We start from the raw sequence: 11,183 nt of genomic DNA, 5'->3' as shown, positions 1-11,183 counted from the left end.
GATATTCCATTAAAATAAAAAAAATCTGCCGTTTCCAGGTACAATAGTCATTTATAACATTAAATGTCTACACTGTATTTCTGATCAATTTGATGTTATTTTAATGGACCAAAAATGTGCTTTTCTTTCAAAAACAAGGACATTTCTAAGTGACCTCAAACTTTTGGATGGTAGTGTAGTTAACATTACAGTGCCCTAGCAGGCCACATTTAACTTATGTTTGTTGACATGCATTGATTGTATGGAACTTACAGATGCTTTGGTCAAAAAGGCGAAGAGGCAGAGCAGAAAAAGGAGGGAGACAGTGAAAGTAAGAACATGTGAAGGCAGTTTCATGATCTATACTGAATCACACCTGTTTTCTTAAATTGTGGTGTGGTCATTGAAAGATCAATAAATGTTTGATTCTCACTTTTATTTAAATGTATATTAAACATACATTTTTTTTGACAGTCAGCTCAGAAAACGACTGATTGCACACCAGAGGTACACTAGAGTGATGCTCAATTAGGAACTTTCAAAAGAAACATGAAAATACATTCATGTATTGTACCTTTCAATACCTCTAACTAATAACATGTTTTATTTTGTTTTACATCTGTCTCCACTTTCCAAGGATGGTAAATAGCTCAAAACATTGAAGCATACTTGTATGTTGTACTCAAACTTAACATCTGCCAAATGCAGGTAGATTTTGGCATTGGCTGTTAAAATGTCTATTTGATCAGTCATGTTGGTGGGTGGTCAGTGTTCCACAGTTCGAGCATTTCACATTTATAGCAAAACAAATACTGCAGTAGATGTTTTCAAAGTATTTCTGCCTCACGCTGTGACACTGCATGGCTGGGGGCTGTGTGCTTGTGAAGAGCAGATTCATTTTTAGAACCGCTGCACACAGTCATAAAATTTACTTGAAATGAAAGTCCGCTGAAGTGAGACTTTGTCCTTGTGTTTCTTGGCAATTTACATTGTTTTATTCACAAGCTAGGTTGCTTTTCAATGTTTGAGTTTCAACTGCTAGTGAAGACAAGCAACAGTGATACTAGTCAGACTCAATCTCACAGGCACAACACATGACTCGAGTTACCACTGTAAACTCCTGCCTTTAAAAGGAGCAGGTGTTTAGTTTATTAATTCGACCATTTAAAAAAAACAAGCACACAACTTAAAAGCCATACATGCGCATGAATAAAATCGAGGATAACACAAAGTCTGGGTCTTATTTCCATTGTGGTCCGCTTTTGTGAAAATGTTTGTCTCATCTGTGATATTTTGGTTTAAAAAAAATCAGGACACAAAATGCTGTGAAATTAAAAAATATACCACATTACTTGTTACAATACATTCATTTTAGACACATAAAGCATGCTCATCTGTTTTTAGTGTTTTGTTGCTGTAATTTTGATTTATTTTTATTTGGGCTGGTAAAAAACCTGAGTGCCTGTTAGATGTTTTTTTTTCTTCTACCTGCCACAGTAAATGGCTGACAGTAACTTAATAATATTTAAAACATTGAAGTGTTCAAATCAAAACGATATACCTTATTTTGTTCTGTCATATAGTAGGTCCAATCCCAAATGGGACCATATGCACTTGTGGAATAGAAAATGTTCCAGTTCTTCTATGGCCTGCATACTCACAAGACATGTCACCCATTGAGCAGGTTTGGGACGCTCTGGATAGAGTGTACGACACCGTGTTCCAGTTCCCGCCAATATCCAGCAACTGCGGCTTGGCAGGACAATGTTTTGGAGGACGCATGGCTTTCGAGCTTTGCCTCTCCCGAGCCCATACGGGAGTTGCAGCGATGGGACAAGACTGTAACAACCAATTAGATATCACAAAATCGGGGAGAAAGATTTGACCTAATTTATTTCAATTGACAGATTCTTATATGAACTGTAACTAAATATTTGAAATTGTTGCATGTTGCGTTTTTATATTTTTGTTCAGTGTGTGTATATACACTGCTCAAAAAAATAAAGGGAACACTAAAGTAACACATCCTAGATCTGAATGAATGAAATATTCTTTTTAAATACTTTTTTCTTTACATAGTTAAATGTGCTGACAACAAAATCACACAAAATGTATCAATGGAAATCAAATTTATCAACCCATGGAGGTCTGGATTTGGAGTCACACTCAAAATTAAAGTGGAAAACCACACTACAGGCTGATCCAACTTTGATGTAATGTCCTTAAAACAAGTCAAAATGAGGCTCGGTAGTGTGTGTGGCTTCCACGTGCCTGTATGACCTCCCTACAACGCCTGGGCATGCTCCTGATGAGGTGGCGGATGGTCTCCTGAGGGATCTCCTCCCAGACCTGGACTAAAGCATCCGCCAACTCCTGGACAGTCTGTGGTGCAACGTGGCGTTGGTGGATGGAGCGAGACATGATGTCCCAGATGTGCTCAATTGGGGAACGGGCGGGCCAGTCCATAGCATCAATGCCTTCCTCTTGCAGGAACTGCTGACACACTCCAGCCACATGAGGTCTAGCATTGTCTTGCATTATGAGGAACCCAGGGCCAATCGCACCAGCATATGGTCTCACAAGGGGTCTGAGGATCTCATCTCGGTACCTAATGGCAGTCAGGCTACCTCTGGCGAGCACATGGAGGGCTGTGTGGCCCCCCAAAGAAATGCCACCTCACACCATGACTGACCCACCGCCAAACCGGTCATGCTGGAGGATGTTGCAGGGAGCAGAACGTTCTCCACGGCGTCTCCAGACTCTGTCACGTCTGTCACGTGCTCAGTGTGAACCTGCTTTCATCTGTGAAAAGCACAGGGCGCCAGTGGCGAATTTGCCAATCTTGGTGTTCTCTGTCAAATGCCAAACGTCCTGCACGGTGTTGGGCTGTAAGCACAACCCCCACCTGTGGACGTCGGGCCCTCATACCACCCTCATCGAGTCTGTTTCTGACCGTTTGAGCAGACACATGCACATTTGTGGCCTGCTGGAGGTCATTTTGCAGGGCTCTGGCAGTGCTCCTCCTTGCACAAAGGCGGAGGTAGCGGTCCTGCTGCTGGGTTGTTGCCCTCCTACGGCCTCCACGTCTCCTGATGTACTGGCCTGTCTCCTGGTAGTGCCTCCATGCTCTGGACACTACGCTGACAGACCCAGCAAACCTTCTTGCCACAGCTCGCACTGATGTTCCATCCTGGATGAGCTGCACTACCTGAGCCACTTGTGTGGGTTGTAGACTCCGTCTCATGCTACCACTAGAGTGAAAGCACTGCCAGCATTCAAAAGTGACCAAAACATCAGCCAGGAAGCATAGGAACTGAGAAGTGGTCTGTGGTCACCCCCTGCAGAACCACTCCTTTATTGGGGGTGTCTTGCTAATTGCCTATAATTTCCACCTGTTGTCTATTCCATTTGCACAACAGCATGTGAAATGTATTGTCAATCAGTGTTGCTTCCTAAGTGGACAGTTTGATTTCACAGAAGTGTGATTGACTTGGAGTTACATTGTGTTGTTTAAGTGTTCCCTTTATTTTTTTGAGCAGTGTATATATATATATATATATATATATATATATATATATATATATTGTTCTTCTGTTGTAACTTCAACATCAAGACAGCACTTAGAGTTTATGATTAAAAAGGTCTAAAATCAGTGCATATTCTGGCCTTGAATTGCGTTCCCATACAAAACTAGACAGATAGCTAACGACTAAGTCTTCAATAAAACTCCCAAGGTGTTACTATTCTTGAATTAATATATTGAAAACGTTTGTGAAACTGCAAAATACAGAAAATAATATACTTTAGTATTCAATTCACATAGATATACTGTAGCTGTACATTATACATTTCAAGTTGAAGTTGCATGAAAATACCAAGGTACCATGCATCTGGCATGACGCCAAACCATATAACTAATTGTTACTCATATGGTAGTTGGCTAACTCCTTTCATTACTCTAGTAATGTACAACCATCTCTGTAGAATAACAAAGCATGTTACACTAGAAACAGTAACAGAACTACAGTATTATATATTTTACAATTTGTTTGCATGACGCACGAGCAAAGTAATACAGCTGACGGCATACATGCAAGGCAATTTGTGAGTAAACGCAACCAACCAACATTGATATGTAAGAAACTATCAATAACAAGATTATCATCACTAGCTAAATGCTTGAATCAAACTTAAACAAATATTTTCCAAGGCTGAAGCGTGACAAGAAATAACTACACTGAAAGACCTGTGCGTGCAGAACGAATTCTCAACTTCCTGTTTGCGTACAGTCTTTCTAAGTACCAGAAAGCTCCACTAGGGGTCAAATAACACCATGGAACACAATGAAAATCCATCTTAACTATTGTACAAAAGTGATCTGTTACCTTCTAACAGGATGGCAGCACACTCCCCGCCTGGTATAATTAAATTGTGCCACTATGAAATAAAACATGTATGAAGAAAACAAATAATGTTCTTTTTATTCTTATCTTTTGTCTCTAGGATGCTTCAGAAAGAAGAACAACAATCTCTGAGATTGGTCTCAGAAACACCTTAGCAGCTCCTTACTAATTTTTAGTTCTACTTTCCTAACTTTTTTGTCAGTACTGGGAAAGGTTTTGACCACTGGCCATTAATTTCTGTGCCTAACTGTCTTTCAATAAGACAACATCTCCTACTTTTACATTTGGCTTTTCTGCTGTCCAATTTCCGGCGTCTCTGCAGCTGGCACCTTCATGGAAGGATCTGGCAACATGAATGAGTCGCGCTGTGGCTCGATTGAGAGCTTTCCAGCTTGAGAACCTCTCAAAGCGATGAAAGCCAAGTTGAGCTCCAGAAACCTTAGTGGCGAAGGCAGTGACGTCTGCTCGAATCTCTGCGTCTGCGTGAGGCTCTACAAGGCCAAAATGTATGTTCTCAGGCTCACTTGAGTTTGTTTGGGTCAGGAAAGGTGGACCTGAGGACCAACTGGTGTACTGTAAGAGCACAGTTAGTATGGGCCTGGTTGCATGGTCTGCTGGATTGCTGTCAGTGTTTACATAACATCTCTGGTCTGGATGGGTAGACTTCCTGATGCAAGTTACCCTATTGGCAACATACATATACAATATTTTGGTGACATTGTGGATGTAACCGAGAACTATCTTACTGTCTGTGTAGAACCTGGCCGCATTTACTTCACTATGTCCATTTCGTCTCTGATCAGTTCATACATCTCAACAGCTAGCACAGCCGCACACAGTTCTAGGCGTGGGATAGTGTGGGCCGGTCAAGGGGCCAATTTGTAGACTGGGGGTATGCGCGGCAGACATTTGGTAACCGTGAACAACTCATCGCTGTAGCCTTGCTCATATTTTTTGTCGATAACACCCCTCAACTTGGACATACGGACCAAGTCCCCCACAATGAATTTAAAATTTAAAACCATACAGATTTTTAAAGACTTGAAAATAATTTTCAGAAGAGACCTCGGAGGGTTTCATCCGTATACTCTTATGGTAACTACTGTTGTAACCCATTACTAAATCTTGAACTATATCAATATATCTATGCGTGTTGTGAGCTGTAAAATAGCGCCACATCCGCTCCTTCAGAGTTCTGTTAAAGCATTCAACAACTGAAGCTTTCAAATCCGAGCTTGTAGCAAAATGTACTATAATGTGCTTCTTCATGAGTTTCTGAAAAGTATTATTAAAAAAGTATTTTCCGCCATCAGTCTGCACTTTCTTGGGGGCTCCTCCATCCTTCAAGATAGAGTCAAAGGCCCGGGTCACCTCTGCACCGCTATTATTTTTTAAGACCCTGACAAAAGCTCTTTTAGAGAAAATATCTATAACCGTTAGCATGTAGCGATTTCCATCATTTTTATCTGCAAGGGCCTGCATGTCACATAGATCCGCCTGAAATTGGGACAATGGTTGGGTAGCTATTTCTTGGAAATTGTTTTCTTACGGGTTTATGTAGAGTGTGCGCATCCTGCTTTGATAACCACTCATTCAATTTAGCATCGCTTAACCGGCTACCTGTTTCTTCGGCTAGAGCTCTCTGTAAATGTTCCTTACCCCCATAAGACCCAGGGTTAGAGGGATTATAATAAATGTTTTTCAACATCTGCTCCACCATCCTTCTTGCCTCTCTGAGGTACAATAACGTTAATGAGCCACTTTCAACATTTCATTTTCATTTTTTGGATTTTTATTTTCAAGAAAGCATTATGTATTACGTATACAGACAATTCAGAATTCGTTGCAGGATACATGTCCCCGTTTTCTCAATGATCACAGCATGCAACACCCTGTATATTTGGTTTAGATTAACAGGCTTGAGTCTCTGAATTTTTAAAACACACACATCCGCTATATAAGTATATTAACAACAAATATGATGCATGTTACAATGAAATGGTGTTTAAAAAAAACAAAGTAAAATCTTAGACAAAGTTGTTTCTAGTTCTTCAGAATCATCCCCAAGACGGGATACCAATTGTGTCCATTGTAGACTCTCGCCCGCATGTCGTACATGATTTATGATTTGTTCCATTTTCAGCACACGCTCTACATTAGTCCAGGAATTGTGGTTTGTGTAGAACGATACATTGTTCACTTTATTTTCAATAATTTGATGCATATCAAGTTCTCTCAAAATAAAAAATGTATTTATTCTCTCTAACATCGTATACACATAGTTACCCATTGCTTTACATCTAAATAACAAATTGTCACTTGGTCTCTTGAGGTTTATTGAGCCAGAAAGTAATCACATCAGCCACCACAGCTTCCCTGTGTTTGTTGTCGTCCACCAGGGTGTGTCGGATTTCTTTGAGTTTCTTGTGGATGTAGATCGCCTCCTTCAGTTCATGTAGGAAAGCTTCGGTTACCCCGTAAACTCTAGGAATAGACGGCACAAGACCCATAGACTCCAGGGCTCTGACCAGCGATGGTATAAACCTGCAGGACCAAAGTATTTTCACCAGCGCCTCAAAATGGTTGAAGAAGTAGTATCTTGGGGGGTCATATAGGCAAGGATGCCTGAGCTGGCTGGGGTGATTGATCTCACAACCGATGCATTTTTCTCGGATATACTCTCCAATCACCACGTCTAAAAGCGTGGCTACAGAGGCCTTGATGGTGTCCACAACAATAGTACTGACCACCCCATCAAACACGTCTTCAGGCTGTGTACATGTAGGGGGTGTCGTGGGTCTTGCCAGGGGGGAGTAGAATGTTGGGCTGCGAGGCATAGAGTCCTTAGGGTCGGGCCCCCATGACGTTTCGGAGTCCTGGTATGTGGTAGGAATATCCATGGTATGAGTAAGGTTTTAAGGACCCTCCTTTTATTGTTGAACCAGTCCTCTGGGTATCAGGGCGTGGTTACACTTAGTTTTCTTCTGACGATGTACCTTCTTGGGGCTCCTTTGAACCATAATCCTCGGGATTCGTATATATTATGCACTTCCTTACATGAACAATGCTCTGTCGCTGTTGGCTCTGTACAAAAAGAGTGTCCAACAACTCTAACATTTTCAATTCCATTAAATCCCAACTTTTAAAAGGAATAAGCATGCGCAACCTAAAATCCCCAGTCAGGCCTCCATCACGAATGTTTTGGTTGCGGGTTTCCTCGTTGCTGATATAGAACTCCACGCAGCCACATAGAAGTCCATTCTTTCTTTGTATTTTCACCCTGTGAAATACTCTTCCTGAGGAGTCAGGGGTACCTTCCCAACGGGTCTCATAGCCTGTGAACAAGCTAGACCCCTTGGTGATAAGTCTCAGTTCGGGACACAAAACCTTGCGAAAAAACGTCCAGTCTTCAACCCCATAGTCCACTCCTAATGTCTGGTCGGTATATTCTTCTCCTTCGACTACCATATAGAGGTTCATTCTACAGGCCAGGTAATCAAACTGATACCCCCATTGCTGTCCATTAGACATCAGCACTTGATCTTTCAGCGCAGTTTCGGGCGGTATCTGGGTTCTATACACTTTTTGGCGCATCGTATATTGTGGCATTATACTTGGTCCTTTCTCTATGTTTCAGCCGCGGTCCTGCTTCCGTTGTTACAGTCATCACAGCTTTGCCACTGATCACAAAATCCATGTTAATTTTTAAAATCTTGTTTACTGTTCTGGGGTCGCATGCCTGGGGTCGTCTGCCACAGCCAATACCCCGGACATTCCTGCTTCATAGATAGCAACCCTAAGGGCAATAAAACAGGGGTGTGGGGCCATACTCTTTCAAAAGTTCAAACACAGAACCCCCCAGTTCAACTAGGTCCTTAGACATCAATCAGCATGACAACTTCAAAGGAATAGATGCAATATGGATATAAAATAACACACCCTCTAACACGTGACAACAGGAACAGGATGTCCTGGCCGGATACCCATATTTGGACATATGCGCGTCATCTGGACACAGGGCCATAAATCTCAATTTTGACCCGTGCCGTCTACTTCATTCTCTCTATCATGGGCTCACACATTGCCTTGAAATCTGTACCACCTTTTACCCCTCCCTCACACACTTACACTACTGTGTGTGTGTGTGTATACTTAAATTATACAGACTAATTGGTCAGAGGAGGGGTTGAAGAGGCCATCCAGACGGGTAGGATATCTGTTAAACATGGGAAGAATATAGGCCTATTAACATCAAACAAACATAATTAGTATGGGCTATGTGATATGGCCTAAAAGTAATACCAACAATTATTTTCAGATGTTTCAACGATTCACGATAATACTGTACATCTCAATTTTTATTGTTTTTCTCTAAACAAACAAAAAAAGACCAAGGCAGAATTCAAATAAGTAATTTCTTTATTAAAATGAGGAAATAAACAATGCCACTTGTCTTTTTGTATCAACAAGGCCTATATGTGCAAAACTAACAAATAAACATCATCACTTGCCAGGCTCTCATCATTGTACATAGGATTTTTAAAATAATAATGGAGAGAAAAAAATGCCTTCTATCCCTCAAAAAGCAATGTGCAAAATAACAAAACGAATACAAAATTGCTCTCAAAAAATCAAAGTTCCTTTGCTCGTTTCTGAAAAGGAATACATGCCTTTCTGCTGACTCTGGCTTTATGCGTGCCCCGTGGCATGTTGCAATGTTCCCACCTTTGCTGAAGACCCTCTCTGAAGGGCACACTAGTAGGAATGCATAGGTACAAAATTGTTCTGTCTTGGGAAGTTGGCCTCATGACGCTTCCACCACTCAAGTGGGTCTCGGTCTGTGTCAGGGGACATCAAGTAGCTTGACAGCTCAGTTTTGATGGAGTTCTCCTCTGACTGGGAGGCATACGGCACTGTCTTTTTTTAGAAGCAAGTGTTTTCTTGCTCTTAGCCACAGGTTCAGCTTCTTCTTGGCACACATGCAAAGCTGTGCCAGGCTGAGGTGTGCTTTTCTCAGCTAGCAGAGACTTCAGCTCCAAAATCGCTCTTTGTTTGATGCCCTCAACCTTGTCTGTTATGTATGTTGTCCTGAACCGGGGATCCATCAAAGACGCCATATCCAGGAGGTCAACTGTGGCAGGGTGGATCGTACTTCACATTTAGATACTCCAGTGTGGTGCTCTTGATTTGTTTTGTGAGATCGTTCTCACCCTCCTTTGACCGGAGGCTTGAGGTAAGAGACTTTAACGTAGTCCTCACCAGACAGCGTGTCAGTGAATTCTTGTAGTAGGCTTATGGCTTTGTTCACTGACTCCAACACTACGCTATCCTGTTAGCTGGGCACCAGGTGCCTGCTTTTCTCCTCTGAGCCCAGGACCCGGGCTATGCTACTTTCCTGTTCCGGGTACTCATTCAATCATCTTCTCTTCTGAACCCCACCTGGTTGGGGACTCTGTGATGAGCTGGTGAGTGGGTAGAGTGTACCAAAACTGTATCTCGTCTCTTCTTCCAGAACAACCTTTTTGCATACCTCGATGGCACTATCAATCCATGAGTCTTTCAGACCATAAAAAATATATATATGTATGTATGTATTTATGTATAATATGTATGTATAATTTTCATTATCCACACTTACTGATGTGTGAAGCCTGTGTTCAAAGCACTTGTTCAAGCCCAATGCTTTTATCATATTGCTCCTGCTGTTAGTTGTCATGCACACCTGTCTGTCTTTGCTCAGCTTCCACGATGCCACGGTGCGTCATTGAGGCCCTGGGCTATTATTTCACTGGGGTAAGTATGATATCTGGAGGCATACATTTAGTAATCTCCAGTCTTCATCTACAGTGGCAAGAAAAAGTATGTGAACCTTTTGGAATTACCTGGATTTATGCATAAATTGGTTATAAAATTTGATCTGATCTTCATCTAAGTCACAACAATAGACAAACAGTCTGCACAAACTAATAACACACAAACATTTATACTTTTTCATGTCCTAATTGAACACACCGTGTAAATATTCACAGTGTATGGTGGAAAAAGTATGTGAACCCTTGGATTTAATAACTGGTTGACCCTCCTTTGGCAACAATTTCAACCAAACATTTTCTGTAGTTGCGGATCAGAACTGATCAACGGTCAGGAGGAATTTTGGACCATTCACCATTACAAAACTGTTTCAGTTCAGCAATATTCTTAGGATGTCTTTTGGGAACCGCTCTCGAGGTCATGACACAGCATTTTAAATTGGGTTGAGGTCAGGACTCTGACTGGGCCACTCCAGAAGGCGTATTTTCTTCTGTTGTTGATTTACTTCTGTGTTTTGGGTCGTTGTCCTGTTGCGTCACCCAACTTCTGTTGCGCTTCAATTGGTGGACAGATAGCCTTACATTCTCCTGCAAAATGTCTTGATATACTTGGTAATTCATTTTTCCGTCGATGATTGCAAGCTGTCCAGGCCCTGAGGCAGCAAAGCAATCCCAAACCATGATGCTCCCTCCACCATACTTGGGATGCAGTTGGGATGAGGTTTTGATTTTGATGTGCTGTCCCTTTTTTTTCTCCACACATAGTGTTGTGTGTTCCTTCCAAACAACTCAACTTTAGTTTAATCTGTCCACAGAATATTTTGCCAGAAGCACTGTGGAACATCCAGGTGCCCTTTTGCAAACTTAAGATGTGCAGCAATGTTTTTTTTGGACAGCAGTGTCTTCTTCCGTGGTGTCCTCCCATGAACACCATTCTTGTTTAGTGTTTTCCGTGTCGTAGACTAGTCAACAGAGATGTTAGCATGTTACA

This window comes from Oncorhynchus mykiss, chromosome 9, assembly GCF_013265735.2.
Source record: "Oncorhynchus mykiss isolate Arlee chromosome 9, USDA_OmykA_1.1, whole genome shotgun sequence".
Classification (NCBI taxonomy): Eukaryota; Metazoa; Chordata; class Actinopteri; order Salmoniformes; family Salmonidae; genus Oncorhynchus; species Oncorhynchus mykiss.
The sequence above is the reverse complement of the archived record's forward strand: the minus strand, read 5'-3'. Positions refer to the sequence as shown.